Below are 24937 nucleotides of genomic sequence, written 5' to 3' on the forward strand. Positions count from 1 at the left end.
GCATCTACATATACACTGGTGATGCATAGGTGCTTAGGGAGTACACACGGGTGCACCCCCCTCCCATCGTCGATCTGGTGCTCCCCCAGACTTGGGAGGCACCAGTTGCCCATGTACAGATGTGCTGGGGTAGGGGGGAGGCACTTTAATTAGATTGGTTCTGAGAGCAGCTCTAATGAAAGCTCCTGGAGTGTCATGTGTATCAAAAGTCCCTGCACTGAAGAATGGTGGTGGGAGCACTTTAGTTAAAGTGAGAATGCCACCATTTTTCAGCATGGGGACACTGATATATGTGATGCTGAAGTCTGCTGGATCATGGTAATTACCACCCTCCAGCAGACTTGATTAGTCAAGTCCATTCCAATATGTTGTAATTACAGTGCGTCAGAGCAGTCTCTCTGCACGGGTATAGGTACCCTAAGACTTTATGATAAGTCTCTTAAAACTGTATATTAGGCACCACATTTGAGAATCAAATGGAGTATCAGGTGCTATCATCCCCCTGTTTTGTAAATCTATTGGCTAGTGATCACCTCCTATCAGGTCATTAAAGCTCCTGCTAACTCCTGTCTATGTTTTCATATGAGCCTAATTTTATCCACCTATTTTAGGAGATTATTTAATCTATGCCACATGCACCCAGAACTCCAACTGGCGATAGTGGGAGCAGATTATAGTACTTAGCACTCTTGAATATCAGGTCCCCTGGTAGATGAGGCACTGATTTAGATTAAAGTTTTTAAAGGAAAAGTCAGCGTAATTTGGATACCCAGTTTCCTTAGAATCCTTCAGAAGTACCATCTTGGGGGACTATATTAAGGCATGAAAACTCATTGAATCTGTTTAAGCAAATTAATTTACAGTTGGTGAAAAGTACAAGATGGAAGCTGAAATCTACCTCTGCCTACAAAGTATTACAGCATGAGCGGTAGTTGGGCCGTTCCCCTTGTATTTCTGTACTAATAGAATTGTAAGGACCTCAAGATGTCACCTAGTCACTCCCCCTGCTCTATGGCAAGATTAAGTGTGCAGACATGTGTCTAATCTGTTCTTAAACTCCTGCACTGAGATTCCCCATCTTCTCTTAATATATTGTACCAGTGCTTCATTCCTCTTACAGTTAATTTTCCCTTAAACCTAAATCATCTTTGCTTAAAATCAAGCCAGATAATTCTTGTCCAACACGCAGAGGGCATGGAGAACAATTAATTACTATCCTCACTATACCACCTTTTGGGAGACTTATCAGGGCATCTAGAACTGCAATGGCATTCCTAAAATAGGAATCATAGAACCAGATTAGAAGCAAGATCCATCTAGTCCAATGTTGTTGTCTCTGGCACTGGCAAGTTATTTCAACTCTGCCCTGTGATAGGTGCAGGATACTGAAAAGTGGATTTTAATTTTAACTTATATATGACACCACTGATATCTGCAGATCAAAAATTATGTCTCCTCAGCAAGATAGGTATTGCCAGCAAAAGGATTAGCAACATCAGTGGTAACATGGCTCTTTATTTTCAAATACACTTTGCAACTTTTATGGGGTCTGGAACTGCAGTTATGAAAGGGATAACAAAGTAGAACTTCACTGGATAAGGAGGATTTCTAATTTTCCATTCTTGAATATTTATGTCTAGTAACTCAACAAAAACTATCAAAACTTTTTCATCCTGTTTCTCCTCACTTACACAAGTATAAATTAAGAAGAGTCATCAATGGAATTATATTATTGTGAAACCAGCTTGAGATCAGAGTTAAAGACTTTTGAGTCTGGTAATTCAGGACCTGATTCTGATCTCAGCTACACCTGTAGAAATTAGAAGAAAAGCCATTACAGCAATTAAGTTAGATCACAGTGGCCATATCTACTTGAGACACTGACCTCATACTATTTCACTTGAGACACAGTAGCCTGATTCTATTTCACGGTAGTGTTGTGCAGCAGAAACTGTGATGTAATGCTACTGCGCAGTCACTGTCACAAAAACGCAATTTGTTGCCACTACTGTGCAGTAACTTAGGTTACTGTGCAGTCATTTAGTACTTGTTTATACAAGTACTAAATGTTTAGTTGTTTATACAAGTACAAAATGACTGTGCAGTAGGGCTGTGTGAAGCTTTGGTCCCCGATTTGATTTGGCCTGATTCAATGGCTGAATCTCTGAATCCCGATCAAATCAGAGGACCCTTTGATCTCTTTGAATCAAATGAGAACCCTCCGTATTGATTTGGAAAGATTCGCCTATTCGAACATAGACACAGCTTTAAATGTTTTTTCTATATAGCTCTAGGCAGCAGGTGGCTTATGAATGCTGCGATGCTGGCGTGGATGGGGCGTCCTACAGAAGCATGGGGGGCTCCCCAGCATGCTTGGCAGCAGATCCAGAAGTGGAGCAGAAGCACTTCTAGTCCACTTCTGGGTCTCCTGGGGAGCGTGCTGGGGGCCCCCCCTGCAACCTCCCAGCTCAGCGACTGGTGCCTCCTGGGTCTGGTGGGGGGTACGCAGGGTCCTCCAATGGCCAATCATGGAGTCAGCGGGGCATGGGGGGGGGGCCCTGTGTGCTCCCCGACAGAACTGGAAGTGGATCGGAAATATTTCCGGTCTACTTCTGGGTTCACCGCTGACCACGTGGAGGGCCTCCCCCGCACTCCTGTGGGACGCTCCTTCCACCCCAGCATTGTAGTGTTCACAAGTCACATTGCTATCTCAAGGTATGTAGAAAAGCTTTTAAAGTTGTGTCTATGTCTGAATCACTGATTCTCTAAATCAGCATCAAATCTTCAGATTCAGCCAAATGGAACTGGGGACAGTGATCCGAATCAACTAATCGAATCACTATCCCTGATTTGGCCCAAATCCAAATCTGAATCAAATAGGGCCCGCTTCACACACCCCTACTGTGCAGTAACAACTGTGCAGTCAGTGTCTTATGCAGACATGGCCAGTGAAAACAGACCCAGCTGCATATACCCCTTACCTATAATATTTTCTAATTTGACTAGTCTTAACTCAAACAACCAATTCCACTGAATTGAACAGCACTGCTCATGTGATCAAGCATTGCTTACATGGCTAAGGATCTAGCATTAGGAATGGGATTAGAGTTGTTAAAAAGAATTGACAGAATTTTTTTTTAGTATAAAAAAAATCAGTTTTGTTGAACTCTGAAACATCCACATGAACCAATTGATCCTGATGACATTTTTGATGGGCACATTTGCTTTTGATTCAGTTAGTTTCAGTCTTGAATATATCTGTGCTTTTTAATATAAGATAGAAGCTGAAATGAAAAAAGAATGACCCTAGAAAAATGTTTTGACTGGTCTGAAGCAGTGCATTTGTTTGGAATATGCTTTATGCATTAATTGCAACTGGGAATTACATTTTCCCAGAATGCTAGAATTTCCCACAGAACAGAAATTTTGGTTTCCCTGTTTAAGATGGTCCAAATGTTGTAAAGAAGGGGTTGCTGCATGGTTTCTATTACTTCCTACTTATAGTCAGGTCATATACATGGCAAAGATGCCTGTTGCTTTTTCCCCCCTTCTATTTCTAGTCCCATCCCAAACTGATGAAGGCAGGAATGCCCCCAAAATTAATACTGTCACAATTTTAAACTTCACACTCTGAAATTTTTCTTTGAATGCAGTTTGGATGCAGGAATGGCTTGGGTCACTGTTAAATCCAATCCACTCACTCCAACTGTGACCCCTCAAAAAAGCCAACCCACCTGGAACAAGCAAAGCAAAGCTTTTCTTTCTGTCATACCATGGTAAAGAAATGAAGTATAATAATCAGATGCTGAAAAGTGTCTTGGCATGAACAACAAACACAGGCAAGTAGCTTTATTAGCTGTTTCTCTGAAAGAAACCTTTGAAAGCCAAATACATATTTACTAATATTGTAGTACTATGGATGACCTCAGATATTCCAGTCCAGAAAATGGCAAATGCTACCCTTAATATCTTTACAGTTTACTTTGTACATTGGTTTCTACTCAACACAGCAGAGTAGAAAAATGTTAGCACTGTCTGGGAAAATATTGGAATTAAGGATTGTGTTCTACAAATGGGAACTTGGCAGAGGGACTCTATGAAAACTGGCTATCATGGCACATTTTTAAAGCTGGTAGCAATTATTAACAGGCTGAGTTATTTGGGGGCTACATGAGCTTTAGCCTTCTAGGCAAATACTTCCACAGAACTTGAGATTTTCAAAGATCATTCTCAATATTAGAATTTGGGGTGCTTCTGGCAGAGGAAAGGGTACCAACATGCTCTGCTTGCAGATATTCAGGTACCTTGAGGGGATAAAACAATATTAGAAGTAATTTAAGAAGAACACCCTGGAAGATGGAAGGCATGCTTCTTCAAAATCAGTTCCATGCAAGGCCTCCTTTGCTAAAGTAGAAGGGGGATGGTTCAATTCTTATAGAGCCTGATTCCAAACCCACTGAAGTCTACAGAAGCCTTTCCATAGATTCCATTTTTCCTCCTCTTCCACTATTCTCATTGTAAAAATACCCTCTTGCTTTGCATTTTCCATTCATTTCAAGTTCACCTCATGCCCCTCTGGATCCAGGGCCTGAGAACAGTCATTATGCATGACTAATTGAGACATAAACCCCAAATTTGACATTAATAATTCATGATCAGCTGTAGTTTTAAGACCATTTGGATGCAAAGATTCATACTGCCTTCGTTCTTACCTCATTTTGATAAGGTCTGTTTGATATTTTGGTTCTTTGCTCCTAGATTGCTAGATCCAGAAATTCCAGTGGCAGAAGATGCCCATGTTGACAGCTCTGCTGCCTGGTTCAGCAGATCCTTGCCACATCACAGAAGGGATTGTGATAGTAAATGTAATTAAAGTTAATAGGACACAAGTGCAGAAGAGATTGGTATAAAAAATCAACAGCTCCAGCCACAGCTATTGACAACTCCAATTTGACTGCACCCTGGAGCAGCTTGGTATAATACTATCAAAGACCTACACCATCAAACGGGAACAAAATCTGTTCCTTTCTGTGTCAGGCAAATCCCGAATGGGGAGAATCTAGTTAAATCAGCTACATGCTTACGCAGAATCTGACCAGACAGAGCTATGGTAAACTAGGGCAATATCAAGAGAAAAAAGCAGCAAAATAAGAAAGAGGAAAGACAGAAGAAAATGGAAATTTGCATATGGCAGTAGATATAGATCACTGGTGCTCAACCTTTTCTGATTTAAGGTGCCCCTTGTTAGACTCAAGACACCCCTCAGAAAATGCCAGCTCATAGCTTTCACTAATTTTTTGACTATGGAAAAATAATAGCACAATTCTTTTGTTGGAAAGAACACAGAAAGACCACAAGAATGGTTTTGACACTATGGATTTCCCTTTTAAATCTCTGGTTTTATTTTGTGAATCACAAGTATGTGCTTGCACCCCTAACAGGACTAATACTGCACAGCAAGTCAGAGCACACTTAAAAAGATCTTATAACACCCTGATTGAGAATCACTGATATCAATAGTGGGATATAAAGGGGAAGAGAGAAGCAAATCAAATAATTATGCGTCAGTGGACAGAAGGTAGATTAATGCATAAATGGACAGACATAGATGAAAGAAAGGCATTCAAGGACACAAGGTAGGATTTTTCATGAACAGTCAGTGTGGACCAAGCTCTTGCTCTCTTCTGAATTAATCCTGCTGGTTTCATTAAAAGTAGGGTGGAGCAAATCCTGAGCATTTTTGAGAGTCCCACCTGTGCCATGCAAAATTATTCATGAAGATATCTCTGAAATGAAGTTCGCCTCAATGGTTATCTGTGAGAGTCAATTACTGTGTTTTGTATGTTTGAAAGGGGAAATATATATACAGCAGCTATAGCACAAAAAGGATAATAACAAAACTACTGTTATCCATGGTTCACATTTCCTTTCTTTCAAACTGGTAGTCCCATTATGTTACTCATTCTCAGCATTCTGGCTGAGCTGGAAATGTACCCCTGTCAAAGTTACATACCCACAGATTTATATATCAGTGAGGCTCTCTGAACCTCAGCTAACAGTCAGTTAGTGAGCACCTTGAAGGCACTGTTTCTCCATAATGTCTACTTTTTTTCCAGAATTTTTCATCAGTAGATCTCAAAGCACTGAAGGAGGTCAGTATCCTTATCCCCATTTTACGCATGGAACCACTAAGGCACAGAGAGAAACTTGTTCAAAGTCATTCAGAGCCAGGGACGAAACCCAGATCTTTCAAGTCCAACACTAGCATTCTAGCTGCTAGGCAACATGCATCTTCCTTCATGTGTAACACAAGCTTGTCTGCTGAAAAAAGTTAGAATTTTTTGGTGCTGGTAGCATTAGCGTGTTACTTCTGCCTAAAGGAAAGAGCTGGGTAAAGAATCCCCTGTGAAGTATGCACCAGCATTTTCCATCACTGCAAAGCTTTGGCAGTCCTCTGGTACAATATCTGTCAGACAATGATAGCCATATTACCTCTTCCATTTCAACTGATTCACCATCCCTCTTAACAGCTGCAGGAACCCCAAAACAGAGTCAGTGCAGTTTGGTTCTACTCAGAAGCAACGGGTTCTTTTTCCATCCAAAGCCATACACCTCCCCCCAGCTCTTTATATAATTGATTTGCTTTTATGACAAGCTGAGGGTTCAAGAGCTCTCCTTCTACACAGAGAAAAGTGAATTTGGAAACTTTCTTGAGAAGCACACATATCTTTTGGCTTTGCTGGAAGGGCTATCCATAGAGGAGGAAACACTCTTCTACTCCTTAACAGCAATTTAAGGTACTAAGAAATTTGTTTATTTTGGAAATCCTGCATCTACACGAGATGCTGACTGCACAGCCGTTACTGCGAAGTCATTTTGTACTTGTATAAACACGTACTAAATGACTGCATAGTAACTCGAGTTACTGCACAGTAGCAGCAACGATCGGCTTTTTTGTGATGCTATTTGCGCAGTAGCCTGACACTACTATGTAGTAGCATCGCATCATGGTTGCTGCCACGTGACGCTACTGTGCAGTACTCTTGGCTACCGAGCAGTCAATGTCTTGTGCAGATGCAGCCAGGTCGTAGCTGTTTCTTTCAAATTTGAAGAGACATTACTCCAAAACTAATTAATGAGATAAATATGGTCAACAACAACTGTGAGTTAGTGGCTGAGGCAAAAGAATGGGAGGCAGAAGACATGAATTCAATTATTAGTTATATTGCTGTAACAGTCAGGAGCCCTAGTCATGGACTGGGACCATAACGGGTTAAATGTTGTACATCCACAGAATAAAAAAGGAAGCCTAGTTCATAGTATTTACGACCTTGTTATATCTCAACTCTGTCATTGACTTGTTGTGTAACCCTGGTGAAATCACTTCACCGCTATGTTTTCCCTGCATCCTGTTTCTATTAACTTGTAAGCTCTTTGGGCTAGGGACTATCTAGTGTTTTATGTTTACACCACTCCTAGCACAATAGTGGCTGAAATCTTGAATGGAGCCTCCAGGTTTACCTTGAGGTAACACTTGACAATTGTCATACCAGATACTCTATTGCTTTCAAGCAGAATCAGTCCCAACTGATACCAGCAGAGATAGGTAGCTGTATGAATCTTAAGTCAGGCAGAAGGTAGGGCAGGGTGGCATCTTAGAGACTAGTTAGTTCAGAGAGGCATGAGCTTTCATAGGCCACAACCTAGTTTGTCAGATGATAGGTTGCATGTTAGTTAGCATCTGATGAAATAGGTTGTAGCCTACAAAAGCTCATCCCTCTCTGAACCAATTAATCTCTAAGGGTGCCACTGGGTGTGACTACATGAGACACTTTACTGCACAATCGACTAATCTACTGTTCAGTAAAGCATCAGTATTTACACATGTGCACTTTTATTGTGCAATAAATTAGTGTACTGTGCAGTCAGCTACTACCTGTAACTACAGGCAGTAAGTTAACCTATGCAGTAGAGACTGCACAGTAGTGCATGTGCAGACGTTGACTGGGAGCAAATTTACTCCCTGTCAGCGCCAACACTAGAGGGCCACAGGGGATGGGAAACTCTTCCAGTTCTGACACTACTCAGCTCCCAGCTCCCCACAGGAGGTGGGAGCCGAACAGCACCAGGTTGGGGTAGCTCTCTGTTTCCTCCTTCCCCCCGTCCTGGCACTGCTCAGCTCCTGGCTCTCCAAGGAACTGTCCAACTTCTGGGGCGGGTTCCAGCCAGCTCCTCTGTATGGGGATTTTCCTGCCCAGCCCAGAGCTGGCTGAGAACTATCCCACTTCTGGGTGCAGACTGTCTAACTTCTGCATGCAACCCAGAGCTGGATGGGACCTGCCCCAGAAGGGACAGTTCCTGGCCAGCCCTGGGCTGTTTGAGGGAATCCTCATGCAGCCTGGAACTGGGTGGGAGCTGCTTCAGAAGTGGGACAGTTCCTGGGCAGTCCCGGGTTGGGCAGGGATATCTGCACACGGCCCAGAGCTGGCTGGGAGCTGCCCCAGAAGTGGGCCAGCTCTGGGCTAGCTTCTGGTTGTGGAGGGAAACTCTGCTGGGCATAGGGCTTGTCCCCATGTCCAGGGGGCCAGGAGGGCCCTGCAACAGCAGCTGTCTCCCAGCCCCTGCACATCAGGATCCCTGCTGATGTGCATGGGGCCAGGAGACAGCTGTTGCTGTAGCCAGCAGAGCTTTTCTGGCCCCATGTGCATGAGGGCTGGCCCCATGCTCCCTGCCAGCCACCCAGCTAGTATCCAGGTAGAGCCTGGAGCTCTCCCTGCCTGCTGCAGGGCCAGAGCAGGGTTGCTCCCACTGGGAACAGATTTGTTAGCAACGGGAAGCACATACAGTCATGCTTCCCAGGAAGGCTTCCTGAGCAGTATTTTGTGTCTGCCCAAGATGCTTACTTGGCAGTAGCCTAAAAACACTGCACAGTAGTGGGCTGATGTAAAAGCATGCTAATAAGCTAGTACACAGTGTTGTTAAGCTACTGTGCAATAACCATCACAAAAAAATAGTGCGCTCGCACAATTGCGCAGTAAATGTAGTTACTGCACATTCAGGTAGTGCTTCATTAAGGAAGTACTAAACTAAATGCACAGTAACTACGGCACATTAATTAACTGGTAGACATGCCCAGTAAGTCTTCATAACTACATGTGTAGATGCGCTCACTCTGCCCTAACCTCCATCTAATTAATATAGATACAAGTTCGAGGAACAACACGTCTCTGAAGAGTGATTTAAGATCTCCCATTTAAGGAATACTTGTATAAAGAAGATTGACGTTCAGGTTCTGAGCCATTTTCTCCTGCCTCCACACATGCCAGCATACCATATTAAAAAATAATCCATCCCTTAAATAAAGAAAAATATAAGTGGCATCCTGCATTCTGCCCCACACCCAATTCTTCCTCCCTCCCCCCTTCCTCATTGTTTCTTCAACAGGATGTTGGCTTTGCTGTGAGGTACACCAAGCCATCTGTCAAAAACATGGAAACAGTTAGCGTGTGTACACACAAAGGCTGGAACAACATGTTACTAAGCCTATGTAAGGTCAGAAGGATAGGCCATGCTTTGGGAGAGTGATCCAAGGCTCAAAGCTGTGTCTGCTTATACCAAATTATAGCTTTTCCCTTTTTACAAAGGGAACAACACTTTGCTTCAGTAGTAGGTCATCTGGATATGCTAGACACAGGAGCTGAAGACAAGAACATGCTGGGAAGGAAGTACTACGAACATGAAAACTTTACAAAGGAGGTGCATGAACATGTTGGCATATGCACTGGAGCCCTGAGAAGTGCTACATTGTCTGAACCCCCCCCCACAAAAGATTTATTTGACATATTAATTAGCTATGGCTGGATAAAAGGGAACCAAATTCTGAAATGTTTCCGCCTCCACTTTCTTCTCCTTTTTTTAATTTCAAAATTTACCATTTTGACATTCTGAAATTCAAATTAAGTTTGTCCATGCCTTAAAATATCTGTTTAAAGCAATCATTCAGGCGCTTCCTTGCCAATACTGTTCTGAGTTTCCAACAGATACAGATTTAACCTTGAAATGAGCAAAACAGGGTCAGTGTATTCCTACTGGAGTGGTTAGGTCCTAATTTATCACAACCCCAGAAGTGTACAGTAGGGGTGAAAAATCAAATAATTGATTCTGGTTTGGAATGTCACTCGATTCACTTGGTTTGTAGAACTCCTGGTTAACAGCTCTGGCCTGAAGTTAACCTATTTTGAGGTGACAGAATAGTTAATTCTTTGTGTTGTTTTAGCTCTTGACCTCTCCAAGACTGCCTACAAACATGCCAATCAGTGCCAATTGTAGCAGTGGTAGTTTGGATTTGTGGAGTCTCCTGACTTCTAGGAAAAGATCAGTTTATTTAATGTTGGGAGCAGAATACTAGGTGGCAAGTTCTGACCAGTACAGATGATGACAACAACACTGAGTGCATCCACGTGTTCATTAATGCACCTTAGATACTGCACATTTAGTTTAGAACTTGTTTAATAAAGTACTAACTGAATGCGCAGTAATTAGAGTTACTGTGCGGTGGCTCCAGGACATGGTTATTTTGTGATGCTTACTGCACATTAGCCTAATACTGTGCAGTAGGATATTAGCATGTTTTTGACTGCCACACTACTGCTTGGTCTTACTAGGCTAATGCACAGTAAGTAAGTGTCTCATGTAGATGCGCCCACAGACAAGAACAAGAAGTAAAAAAGACATAAACTGATTTCCAAGAAAAACACAACTGAAAGCAAATTGCAAAATCCCGAAATTAAATGACTTAAATCATCACATTTCTTTAATTTAAAATGTGGGATAAGGAAAAAAAAAATCAGCAAATCCAGTATTTTCCAAGAGTGTCTCTCATTTATTTCACAGCAAAGGACTGATGAAGAAGTTATAAATTCCACTAAAACAGATAAAAGATTTTTTTCAAACAACGTACCAAAAAAAATTATTTTCCTCAAGAAAATAAAAACCTTGCAGCGTTAGAAAGCATATTTCATGCCATACAGCCTCCTGGAGAGGTGGTGCTCTCAGCTTCCCTGGAAATCTTCACGAGGAGACTGAACAGGCACCTGGCTGGGGTCTTATGACCCCTGCCACCCCCAGTGCTCCTTCCTGCCCATGGCAGGGGGTCGGACTAGATGATCTGTCTAGGTCCCTTCCGACTCATTGATTCTATGATTCTAAAACTTACTGAGTCAGTGGGAGTCTTTCCATGGACTTCCAGGGCCTTTGAAGCCACAGAGCATCATGGCAGTCATTTAAATAAAACTTTATAGGAATCCAGTGGATGCATACTCAAGAGGCTAATAATCTAGGACTATTTATTCAGTCAGGTTATCTCTAGAGTAGTCCAGTGTCAGATCCAAAATGGAACTTAAGCAGAATTTATGCACCTAAGTCCAATATTGCAATACTGAATCTCTCTACTTTGCTGTTGCTTAGCCTTGGAGATGCGTAAACTCCACATGTGCCTCACTTTTTGTTGTGAATGCTCCCCAAGTGCCTGAGTCCTTCTTTGCCCAGGCCCAGAAGCACCTCATTCTTGACAGGGCTAAATAGCATGGCAACTGCAGAGACTCAAAAACTAGGCACCATCTTACGTCTTTCTGCTTGGGATATGGTCCAACAGTCATTCTCAGAGTATACCTACTGAACTGGACTCCCCACAAAATGCAGTGGTAGTCACAACTTTCCTTTAAAAAAACATGGCTGAAGAAGTGGAGCCATCTCCAAGACCAGAAAAGTATGAATGTTGGTGACAGCTCTTATCTTCATCAGCATCTGAACCCAACACCAAACCTTGAATCTGCTGCCCATTTTCAGCAATAGAAGGAAAAGCCCTAATATATTTCCATGTGATTAATGAACAAAGCTTGATGAAACTGCTGATAACAACCCAGTGTTGGTTATTATATTCTTTGATGGGTCTTTCCTCTTCTGCCTGCCTTCATTTTTGGGTGGGAATGATTTAAAAATTCTAATACTTGGTTTGTCCAATCTATGAATTATTTTTCAGTTATTTTTTCCTTTTTTCCCCCAAAGGATGGTAGAATTCACGAGCCCCTCATCTATCATTTTTGTCATTTGTTTTTTTTCCTCCAATGGTTGCCCTGCCTCTATCTAATCAGGGGGATGCTTCCTGTCTTTGTTTTCAACCATTCATGCTACAGGAGCGATTATTATCATCAAACAGTATTAAAATAGAATGCTTGGAGCCAGCACCCAATTAGCATGGGATTGGGAGTGCAGGGAATAAGCAGAGGAAGAGACTATGGGAAGCATATATGACAGAGTTGGGCACCTTCTTGTTTGCTATCATTGCAACAATGCCCAATGTTTAAAAATAAATCTGGCTTTCCAAAAAAAAGGATGGGCTAGGTCTAAAATTAAAAATATGTGTGAACATCTGCTTTGTACGTCATCCAGAAGGCCGCAAGAATCTCGAGCTCCATTCTGTCCACCACAGAACTGTCTAACTGACTATGTGCAACCAAGCCACTTCCCTCCTTGCCTCCCACACAGCATCAAGGATACTTCCTTTGTACATCGAACTGTTGCGGCCAGAAAGAAATAAGTGTTTCTCCTGAGTGGACGCTGAAATGGCAAGCAAATTCCAGGTGTACAAAAGTGACCATTTGCTTCAAAATGTAGACTGAAATTGAAAAACACCATTTCTGAGTAGTGCCTGCCAAAGGCCCTAAAATATTTTTGATCTCTCCCCTGAAAACTTTACCAGAGTTCTAAATATCACCATGGTTAGAAGAAGAACTTACTAGACCTGTGTGAAGCAGCTAGTATTCCCTTCAGATTGAGATTCGGCCGATTTGGGGGACAGCAATTTGATTCAGTGATTTGAATCACTGTCCCAAATTGATTTGGCTGAATCTCCGAATCACACAGGCCCATCCCCAACCCACTCTCCCAGCCCGGCAATGGCTGCCTGCCTCCCCCAGCTCCCGCACGAGCCCCCTGACTTCCTTCACCACTGTCTCAGCCCCCTCCCCATGCCTGCCCTGCCCCCCCAGCTCTGTCCCTTTAAGGGGAAAAAACCCCAAACTCTGAACTCACTGGGTGCTGCTGGGCGGGGGTGGGGGGCAATCTCTTGTTGCCCTCTGCTGCCCTGTGCCATGTGGGGAGCTCTTCCATGAGCCCCCAGAAGCCCTGAGGCTGCTGCAGGAGCTGGTGAGTCTCGAGGTTGTTTTTTTCTTAAAGGGCCAGAGCTGGAGTGGGCGGGACAGCCATGGGGGGGTGGGGGGAGCGAGAGAAGAGTGGGGGAGCTCATGACAGAGCTCCCCATGCATCATAGGGCAGTGGGGGGCAGCAGAGGTTGCCTCCTCCCTGGGCAGCACCCAGTGAGTGGGGCTTTTTTTAAAACATTGGGAGCTGTGGTAGGAGGGGCAGCCATGCGGGGGGGAAGCAGGTGGGGGTTGGGGAAGCTGGGGGAGCAGGCAGGGGATGGGGCCTGGCAGGGGACCCCCATGGTCCCATCCCCACCCCCTTCCCTGCCCCAGAATTGGGCCAAATCTCCTCTGAATTGAATCAGCACTTGAAGCTTCGCACAGCCCTAGAACTTACCCTGTTACATGCAGTCCTTGGGCTTGACCAAACCTCATTGGAATCAATGGCAAGATTTATTTTCCTTGACATGGAGACTAGATTAGATTCATTAACTCTCATAGTCAAGAGTATCAGTTGTTGTAAATCAGATTTTCTTCCCAAGAATAGGCTATGTTTGAAAAGAGCAGTTCAAATTTTGTTGCAAGGAATTTTTTTGAAAACATGACTTAAATATTTCACTTAGCAACAGGTCATTTACCAAAAACTGGTTTTGATTACAGTAATAGTTTTTATGTATTGAAAACTGGGTTTTTCAGTAAATTCAAATAGCTCTCATATACTTTTTCCAATACTGTTTGATAAAAATTTGCAAGAGAAAAAATGAGGAAGTTTTGGAAATTGGTCCCTCATGAGCATTTCAAAAACAAAATAATATATACAGTTTTGATTAAACTGTAAGACGGGGTAGGCAATAGGCCTGTGTGAAGCGGCTAGTATGCACTTCGGGTTCGGCCAATTTGGCAGACACTGATTCGATTCAGTGATTCGAATCACTGTCCCAACTCAATTCAGCCAAATCTGATTTGGAGATTCAGCTGCTGCCGAATCTCTGAATGTCCAAATCACCCAGGCCAGGCCCATCCCCCGCTCACTCTCCCAGCCTGGCAATGGCTGCCTTGCAAGCCCCAGCTCCCTGCTCTTTCAAAAAAAAAGCCCCGACTCAGCAGGTGCTGCCAGACACAGCGGGGGGAGGGGAGGGGTGCGATCCCTGCTGCTCCCCACTACCCCACACTGCATGAGGGGCTCTGCTACAAGCCCCCCGAGCCCCACCCACACACCAGCATCTTGCAAGTCAAAGTTGCAGATGATTTTGGCATTGTTCCCCAAAACTTTTCCAACCCCTGCTATAATTCCATTTTTAACCAGGTCTTGGATCAACTGTGAAGGCTGCTAAATGTGAAGGGTAGAATGTGGTAACTCAGCAGTAGGAGTCAAGATATGTAGGTTCTTCTTCCAGTACTGCCGCATGTATCCTGTACAACTTTGGACACTTCACCACCCTGTGCCTCAGTTTCCTAGGCTGTAAAATGGAATGGTATTTATGTACTATGTGGAAATGGTATGCCCGCCTGAGGCTTCATTAGGCCGATGTTCATAAAGTACTTCAAATTCTTCAGCTGGGAACACAAGCATAGTGCAATGCATTGCTTGGTTTAATGAAGAAAAAATCAGAACAAGGGCCAAACAATAAAAATAGTTGTGTTCTAACCTGCCATTGATACTGATTCACTGTGCTGTCCTGAGCACATTCATTAAGTACTCTACCTCAGTTACTCCACTTGTAAACCAGAGATAGCATGCTAGAGAAGTGCTGAGAATATTTATGCATAGCTTTAAAAACACAAAGTGCTGAGCGAGTGATAACAGTGAGGAAATTGTTGCAGCTGTTCTATCTATGAACAATCTTGACATTTTAAAGGAAACAACATCTTTCAATTGAAACCAAACAGTTATTCTTATAGATTTTTGAAGGAGATGGGCCTTTGATTTTGGAAACTCATCCCCAAACCACAAGGTAGCTCTATTTTATAGAGCTAAGGGATAGCAGAAGCAGGTATCAATTGAATAAATCTGTTTTGAACACATGGAACCTAGTTGCTCCCATTACATCCTCCTTCATGCTCAGATGGACTGTAATGGGATGATTTTCAAAGGCACATGGTAATTACGTGAGCAACTACAATGGGAAGTTAGTGATGGTATTTTGCTGCACTCTGCTTTCTGCCTTTTCCCCACTTTGAACGCCTTCAAAACACATTTGGATGCGTATCTTCCTGGGATCCTATAATCCCTGCTGGCTTCCTGCCCCTGGGGTGGGGGGCTGGACTTGATGATTCTCCAGGGTCCCTTCCAGCCCAAATGTCTATGAAATCTATGAAAATCTTCTGCATGAAGGTTCTGAATTTCCTGCTGAAGAGTGGTACTGCCTATTGCTGTATGAAACTCACTGGGCACATCTACATGAGACACTTACACTAACTGCATGGTAGCCTAATAACACTGCACAGTGGTGTGCTGATCAAAAACCGTGCTAACAAGCTATTGCACAGTGTTATTAGGCTACTGTGCAGAAACAGTCAGAAAAAAGTCATGCGCCAGCGCTACTGCACAGTAAATGTAGTTATTTGTAGTTACTTTAATGTATGTTACTTAAATGTAGTTACTTCATTAAGGAAGTACTAAACTAAATGCACAGTAACTATGGTGTATTAATGAATATGTAGACGTGCTCACTACTATGTAAGTTCACTAGTCTCAAGAATATTTTTGTACATCACAACAGAGGTCCAGTAAAATCTCTGTTATCCTCCCAGGATTGCCGGTTATGTAAAAACTCTGGTTACGTGAAATAATCAAGCAGGGTTTTCAGATAACGCAGAGCGGGAGTGGGGGGAGGGGAGAGGGGTGGCAGCAGCTGCATGTAGCGTGGCCGCAGCTCAGGGTGGTGGTGGTGGTGGTGACTCCGGTGGGTGAGCTCTCCCCCCCTCTCCTCCCCATGTCCAGGCAGCAGAGGCGGGGGGAGCGCACACAGAGCAGCAGCAGTGTGGGGTGGTGGGTGGCAGTAGTGGGTGCCCCCTCCCGTGTCCGTCCGGCCAGCTGGAACTCCAGTCAATAGAGTATTCTGGTTGGTGAAGTACCAGATAACAGAGATTTTACTGTGTTTTTCCAAAAAACTACAGGCTGTTTTATAGTCCCCACTGAAACTCATGATTCAGACCAAAATCTTCAAGAAAATCTCAGTGGGTTTGCTCAAAACACTATGGAGTAAAAACAAAGAACGTTTTTAACAGATTCCCTATGAATTGAAACCCCTGAAATACATACAACTCCAGCACTGATCAAGTCTGTATTCAGACTTCCTGGGCACGTCTACTGCATGCAGGCACATGCACTTGCAGCAGTTCAAGTAGAAGCAGTGCAAATTTGAGCCAGGGCTTTTTGCCTCAGTTCACATGCCCGGACACGCACTTTGGCGTGGGGCAAATTGTGCCACTTGGGACAAAATAACCCTGCCTGGCTCCTCCTGGATCTGCAGCCAGGGGGAGCTAAATCCTGGGGCCAGCACCTATGCTGTCACCAGCAGTATAAAAACCTGCTCTGTGCTGGCCCCAACAGTATAAAAAGCTGCCCTGACAAGCAACTCAGGGCTATTCACACTTAGGAACTTCTGGGGCCTGGACAATTGGTACCTGGGGACACTACCCCTTGTGCCAGCTGGACTGCTGAAGCAGCCCTGATAGTTCCCTGCACCCTCTACCCACTGCAATGGGGGCTGCTACCTGGCAGTGACCTGCTGCCACCTGCGACAGCATGTGGCCCCAAGGCTGCATGCCTGCCAGACCCGGATGGGGACTGCATAGACATTAGAGGCATCTGCATCTCTGGGCCAGCTGCCAGGGCTGTGGCAGCTTGGTTGGCTTTTGTGCAGCACTACTGCCATGTGTGCCACTGCCTGGCCATCTGGACAACTATCGCACACAATATATTCTCAGGGTGGTGGCCTGCTTTGAACAGTCAAAGCATGTCCTCCTGGCCTCAAGTGACCAGGAGGTCAGTCATATTCAGCTGGGTCCTGGGTGCCAGCTCTGAGCAGGCTTCTCTGCCTGGGTCCTGCCACTTGCATCCCTAGTAGGAATTTTGGTGTTGCCTATTAAAAAACTGCACAATCCCTTATAAAACAATCCCAAAGTCACTCTTTAAAATACCCCAAAATCCATGTTCTTCCACAAGTAAAACAAAAGACCACGAGACTTACACACACACACACACACACACACACACACACAGAAAGAGTGAGAGAGAGCGAGAGAGAGAGCAAATCAGTTGGCCAATGTTTTATTGATATATTTACAATTTTAAAATGATTTGGAAGCCTACCAGTGTGTCCATCATCATAATAAAATTCTAAGTATCTATATAGTTTGGCATTGAATTTTGGCTTTTTGTCATAGAAAAATCAGAACTACCCTACCCACTTTGCTCACCAGAATGTGCAGCGCAGCACTGAAATGCCAGTGCCCTGCCCCTACCCTTGCCCCTCACTCTCAATCACTCCTGACCCACAGAGCCAGGTATGTGGGTGAGGGGTCTGTGGGGGTGGCTTGAGAGTGTGGGGTTTGTCAGTGGATTGTGGGAGGGCTGTGGGTGTGGGGAGGGTGTATAGGGGGGCTGCTCAGGAAGGCACAGCCCCCACCCTCTCCCCACAGGACCACAGCCCCTCAACAAGGGCCAGAATCCCCAAAAACAGGCCTACAGCACAGAGGCCACATGCCCCGCATAGGGGCTATCGCCCCCTCCCCCACATGGCCCATGTGCTGCCCGCCTGGCCCCAGCCAGCCCCTGGTCACTGCCCCAGTGTTTCCTCACCTGGTCACAGCCTCCGATCACTGCCCCACCTGGCCCCAGGATCCCTGCACTCAGCAGCTGCAGCAGCAGTGGTCAGGGCCACTGGGGCCTCATGGCACAGCCCCCCCACACATGGCAGGGGGCAGTGGGGGGCAGCGGGGATCAGCCCCAGCTGCCTGGCATGCACTGCCAGTGCTGTATTTCATGTGGGTGCAGCCTGGCTTGGCAGGGTGCTGCGCGCTGTCTGGCAGCTGTGGGCCACTGGAGCTGAGCGGTGCCAGCCTGGGTGACAACCAGAGCTGCCAGACAGCATGCAGTACTGCATGGCATCCTGCTGAAGCAGGCTGCACCTGCACAATGGGACAGTGGCAGCTCTGGTGCCAGGCAGCCGGTGCCAAGCCCTGCTGCCCCCACCATGCAGGGGGGCTCTGTCACGAGGCTCCAAGAAGCCCCGATCGCTGCTGCTGCTGCCAGTAAGCTCAGGCCATGTGGGCGGGGGGGTGGGGCCAGGCAGAAACAATGTGGGGACAGCACGGGAAACAAGGGGACAGCAGGGAAAATGAGGGGAGAGCAGGGGAACAAGCAGGTGGTTGGAGACTAGCCCCTGGAGATGAACTGGAGACATTCCCCTGCTTGTCTTCAGCCTTGGGGAGTTGAGGAAATGCATGGGGAGTGGGAGAAATGCACAGGGAGTTGGGGGAACAAATGGGGGGCAGGGGGAATAAATGGGGAGTTCGGGGATTGAACAGGAGGTGGCGGGGAGCTGGGGCCAGGTGCCCGCCCCCATGGCCCCATCCCTCTACTTACCTGCCATGAAGCTAGGTCTAGGTTCCTGCAGCCTGCACCGCTGCTTGCCCCGCATGGGCAGGCAGCATGCTTCAACACTGGGGCAAAGGCCAGCCATAAAGACACTCAGGCTGACTGCCAGGGGGTCTCTGTGGAGGACTGAACCTCCAGTTGCCTCATGGCATGATCCCGGACCATGCCCTGCTCCGCTTTTTCCCTCTGGGGTATTTTTTGACCCCTGGATATCCAGGGGTCTAATTTTGCCTCTGCACTGCAAATTTGCAGCATCTCAAAGGGGTTTGAGACACTGCAAGAGGCACATGCTCACTCATCTGGATGTGCCCCCTTTGTTTTGACTGGAGATTGGACAAAACTGCAAAATGGACATCTTGACCCTGAGGTCTAGTTCAGATCATTCTGGAGGTGATATCCAAGTGTGAAATTGGATTTATACCTAAAATTCTCCCTCCTCCCCACAGATATTATGGACGGCTTGGGGTCCAAATCTCAGTGGCTATTTAATCTGGATCCTTCATGCTTTTTGTGATCATTTTGAACACCTTGGGCTAGATTCTCAGCTGGTGTAGGTCCAGCATTTCTGAAGGGCCATTATTGATTCACACTCTGTAAGAATTCTGCCCCTGAAATCTTAGCACTTTATTGGGCTTGGTGCTGCATAAACAGAGAGACATGTTACTTGCCTTGAACAATTGTGCCTATCTGATGATAAATCATAAGTTAGAGTAGCAAACAACAGGAGGAAAGAGTAGAGAATGCAAGAGGATAGCAGCAATGAGATCATATGGTTACAAAGTCTGGCTACAAGCAAAACTTGATTGTGATAAGTCTTTCAAACAAATATATATCCTTGTAAAATCAATAAGCAGGAAGAAATGGCTAAATTTAGCTCCTAATCCATCAAAAAACCACGTGGAACCTCTTACTGTTATATTTGCAGTAAAGATGCAGGTTGGTGCAAGTCTGAACATTCCACCCTGGCACATCAGTTTTGCAGTCAAAGAGCCCCATTTACAGACAAAGGGCATGCATCCAGGCCAAGGCGGTGCCAACCCCCAATCTGAGCAGCAAAAAGAATACAGCATCAAAGGCCCGGTTGTTCCCGCTTCTCAATATTGAACTGCTTGAAGTCATGATAAAAATCTCTTGTTACAATAGTTCTAAAAGGGACTGGAAGACCAGCTGCTAATGGTACAAGTGATATCCTTCTGATGCCAGTCCATAGAGCCAGCCCCCAAATTACAAGGGGTATAGAAACATGGGGCGTAAGAGGTGAATGCTAAAGACCAGGGATAAGAACAGAATCTAATGGAAGAGGGTACAATATTGTCACACGAGCCAATCAGTAACTATTCCATGGTTGCTGCAAAAGATTTGTCAGGGCATCCAAAAAGTATTAAGCTACCCAATAAACATCTGTTTCCCAGATACCCTGAACTCTGCGTGTGTCACTTTTCTATTGACTCCATGTGTCCACGATGGTTTCTTTGCATGGGCTGAAAAAGATTGGAACATACATCAGAGTGAGAATGTTCACAACACAAAGGGCATTATGGATGCTGTATTAGGGGCATTTCTCAGCTTCTATCGACCATTTGGGTTCAATTTTAGGGATTGATAAACACAGCCAAAGGATTATGTGGGTAGCTTTGTTGTTGCATAAGCAAAATATAGGTGTCAGTTCATTGATGTATTGCAACAAATGCAGGCCAGCCTGGTACAGTAGACTAGTATAAGTATTTATTCATAGATCCCTACTACAGTAGGGTGCAGCAATAAGACTGTACAAGCAAACCAACAGGGTCCTGCTGTGGAAAAAACCAAAAGCTACCTTCCTTTCCATAATTCCAGCCCTTTTCCCCATCCAGAGTACTCCACATGTCATGTAACATCCCATTTCCTCCAAGGGCACAGACAGAAGTACATTTATCATGTGATCACCCCCCTGAAAGCACTCTACAGCCTTGCTGTGACATGTGCATGGCTGCAGAGTGCTTTAAAAGTGGCTGATTGCACGACAAATTAAACCTCATCTAATGAGAGATCAGATGAAGGTGCTCCACTTTGGAGCACCTTAGGGAACTTCTGTTCCCTAGGGTTAATCTACAGTGCAGTTGGGGCTTGCCTCAGGTGCTATTTACAGGAAGGGAGCAGGGAAAAGGGAGGGGGAATGAGCTGCAGGCTGGGGTTTGCCCAGCCTGAGTTAGAGAAAGGGTGGGGAGTGGATTGGAGCTCCCTGCAACCTGGAAGCTCCACCCCCAGCCTCCTCCCCCACCTGCTGAGGATGGGCAAACCCCAGCCCACAGCTCACTCCCACTCCCTTCTCTCCCTTCCCTTTCTGCAGACTGAACCAGAGCTGGGGGAGAGGCTGCAAGGAGGCATCTCCCTCCATCAACACCAAAGTGGAGCCTGATACTGCCCCCTTCCTGCCCAGGCCCAACAGGTGAATGTCTGTTGGGTCAGGATGGCTGCTTTAACTCATGGTGCTTTATGTAAGGTACCACTAGTTAGAGCAAGGGCCTGAGCGTCTGTCAGTACCTCATATGATACTTTCTCACCAGTGCCATAATTTAAAGGTAAAAGGGAAACGGGGATTTTATAGAAGACTTCCTTACCCAGAATCCTTTGTATGGAAGGGAAGTCCTTCCTTTATCCTCCTGGTTCATTGACAGTTTTTTTAGCTAATCAGTAGGGGTGTGTGAAGCGGCCCTATTCGATTTGGATTCAGATTCTGCCGGAATCAGGGACAAAGATTCAGTTCACTGATTTGGATCACTGTCCCTGATTTGGTTTGGCTGAATCCAAAGCTGAAGATTCGATGCTAATTCGGAGAATCAGCGATTCAGACATAGACACAGCCTTAAATGTTTTTTCTACATACCTTGAGGTAGCAGTGAGGCTCGTGATCGCTGGGATGCTGGGGGGATGAAGCATCCCACAGGAGTGTGGGGGCCCCTCCACATGCTCGGTGACGAACCCAGAAGTGGACCAGAAGTACTTCCGGTCCACTTCTGGGTCTGCCGGGGAGTATGCATGGAGGCCCCTCTGCGCCTCCCCAGCTTGGCGATCAGCCACAGGGGGACCCTGGGTGCCCCCCCCAGACCCAGGAAGCACCAGTCACAGAGACAGGGTGTTGTGGGGGGGGGCCTGGAAGTGAATTTGAAGTGTTTCTGGGTCTGCTGCTTCCCCCCCCCGGTGCTTTTGAGGGACAGTCCATGCACCTCAGCATTGCAGCACTCATGAGCCGCCTGCTGTCTAGAGGTATGTAGAAAAAGCATTTAAAGCTGTCTTTCTGTCCAAATCACCGAATATTTCCGAATCTCTCCGAATCAATTCAGAGGGTTCCAGTTTGATTTGAAGAGATTAGAGGGTCCTCTGATTCGATTTGAATTCAGAGATTTGACCACCGAATTGGGCTGAATCTCTGCCAAATTGAATCAGGGACCGAAGCTTCGCACAGCCCTGCTGGTCGGCTGCTTTCCCCTTCCTTCAAGTTTTATGAGGGCTAGATTACACACGGTATGGTACAGGGTTCATTTTATTGATCTTTGTAAGGCTTGATTTTCAGGAGGGCTGCTTTCAGTGTTCCCAATTTCAATTGACATTTTGGGTGTCCTGCATTTCTCAAAATTAGGCATTTATATGGCTTAGTCTCATAGGGTTCAAAGTGCTACTTGAGCAAAATCCATTTTTTTCCTTTTTTGGAACTACATGGGCGTGAATCCTACTGGTTCCTGGGTTTTAGTCCAACCTCCAAGACTTTCTGTTTGATCTAGCAGTTCCACAGCTAGTATTGGGCTGCGTTACAGATGTTTCTGGGCAACGAGAAGCACTTAACTGGAGCAGAATCCAGCACATCTTTGCATGTAGATTTTTTTATTTTTTCTATGTGATTTATAACTCACTAGACACTTGTGCTGCAATGCCAGTTCACAGCAAATAAGACTCTGTTTGACAAGTGCATTGCTTCCTAAGGAAAAGATAGGAATTCACAGTCTAAGAAAAGATTACGTTAAAAACAAAATCTCAGAAAAAAGTTTTAATTGGCACTGGCTGCCATGACTTCAGTTTCTGGCAGAGTCAGCCAGGCTGGGCTGGAAGAAATGCAAAGTAGCTCCAACCTCCCCATCCACCAGAAGAGCTAATTCTGCCCTAAACATGGGGCCGGGTTAGAGCAGCTGGGCATGTACTGCACCTTCCCAGCTGTTCCCCGCCAGTGGGAATATAAAGGAGGGTCTGGTAGTAATAACACCAGACCTCCCTTGAGATGTGTTTTCCCTTAGGGTGCAGCAGGATATACTGGTGTAGGAGGTGTAAATTATAATTCCCTATACAGCAAGAATAAATCAGCCTCCAATAGATAGATAGATATTATACGTATTTCTACATGCACACAAACACTACCCCCACAGTCTAGTGACAGCTGTGAGAAACATTGCTCTTTCTTTGACTTTAGGTTCCCTATAAATAGTACTGCATTGTTTTGTATCAGTTTCTGCTTTTCCAGCCCTGCTGTGGATAAGAAACAAAGGAGTCTTCATGCCGGACAATAGGGGACTGTTCTACCTAATGAGGAACAGTTGAGAGGTATGGAGACAGCACCCTCTCAGTATGGGACAGAGGGCTGTGAACAAGCAGTATACTACAGCTAATGAAGACCAGTTGAGAGGTGCAGGCAGGACACTAACAGGAACCTTTCATTGTGAAGGGGGGCTGGTCTCAAGAGATGCCAGCTTAGCTTCTTTACAAGGGAGAGCAACAGAGAAGGGAACATGTTTAGGTTCATCTGTCACCATGATGGCTCCTGACCCGACAACCTCTCAAGCCTTGCTCTTTGACCTCTGGATTTGACCTCTCCAAAGAGCTGCTGGTGCTCAGCCAGAAGTTCTCTATTGACTACCTGTCAGAGGGCACCTGCTTAAGGAACCCCTGAGAAATTAAAAGTCACAAAATGAGTCACCAGAGACTCTTCTGGCTGGGAAGCTAGCATTTAGTCCCCGGCTGGTAAACCAATCTCCCTAATTATCTGTCAGAAGAATATCTCATCTTGGTATTTCTTTTTCTTCTTCCCTTCCCCTCCTCCAGCCCTCTCTCCTCTTTAACTCATTATCTTAATTTCACATTAACTGAAGGGAGAAAAATCACCTTGGGAGTGAAGGCAGGGACTGGGAAGGGAAAAGGACTTCAGGGCTCCCACCTTGAGGCTTTGTGGGAGATCACGCAAGCAGAACAGAAACTCTCTGAGCCACGAAGTTCAATCTGACCCACTTTGCCCTTTGCTGAAAATCTGGCTTCACTGTAAACTCCTGACTCAGAAAGCACATACTCTGTCTTCTGGTGAGAAGTTTTGTGGTATTGCTAAAATCTCATCACAGCAGATTGACTGTACTCAGTCACATTGCAGAGTACAGACCAGATTTCTGGAGTCCAATATAGTAAAAAAAATAACCAAATTAGTATAAACTGTGCCCTGCCAAGAGGAGGATGTATAGCTGTCATTCACTCGTGTCCATGTGCGCGTGTGTGCGCGCGCGCATGCACGCACGCACACACACACACACACACACACACACACACACTACAGTGTAATTTCATACAGATGCATTAGGGTCTCACTGTATTTTTCTGGTGTTTCTTTTCTCTGGTCACAACCTAAAGCAATGTAGGGAATCTCTTTCAGAGAATTAATAAATGGACCAGTCACTAGTTCCAGCTGCTCTGATGGATGTAATGTGGTGGGCTTTGGTTGGAAAAGCATCATAAATAGGAAACATCAGTTCCTCTTTTTGCTAGCATTACCAATGTATATTAGTAAGATTTGGTTGAATTTGAACTTGTGACCCACATTTTTTTTTATTTGATGGGGAAAGAAGAACCTTTTTAATTCACTGCTGGTCTCCATCCTTTTCTTCTCTTCTAACTTTCTTAGTGAAAGGAGAACAGATGCCTTCTCAGTCTGCATCTTACTAGATACAGCTTACTTTGCTTAGTGAAAACTACAAAGCATTCTTGCTCCCTAATCTCATACAAGAGCTGCATGAGGTAGAAAATAGGGCTGTGCGAAACAGCGCTGTTTCGCTTCAACCTCCATTTCACCATTTCGAAGGGACAGTATTTTGTTTCGTCGTTTCATTTCGAAGTATTG

General features: G+C 45.2%; 1 long non-coding RNA gene across 1 annotated transcript in view; it reads right to left on the bottom strand.

Annotated features, from left to right (window-relative positions):
• LOC149857561 (uncharacterized) overlaps positions 1–24937 on the bottom strand; it is a 171009-nt gene that overhangs the window by 97582 nt on the left and 48490 nt on the right. The window lies entirely within an intron of this gene.

The sequence above is a fragment of the Crocodylus siamensis genome, chromosome 9 (genome assembly GCF_052110815.1).
Source record: "Crocodylus siamensis isolate JL-2025a chromosome 9, ASM5211081v1, whole genome shotgun sequence".
Classification (NCBI taxonomy): domain Eukaryota; kingdom Metazoa; phylum Chordata; order Crocodylia; family Crocodylidae; genus Crocodylus; species Crocodylus siamensis.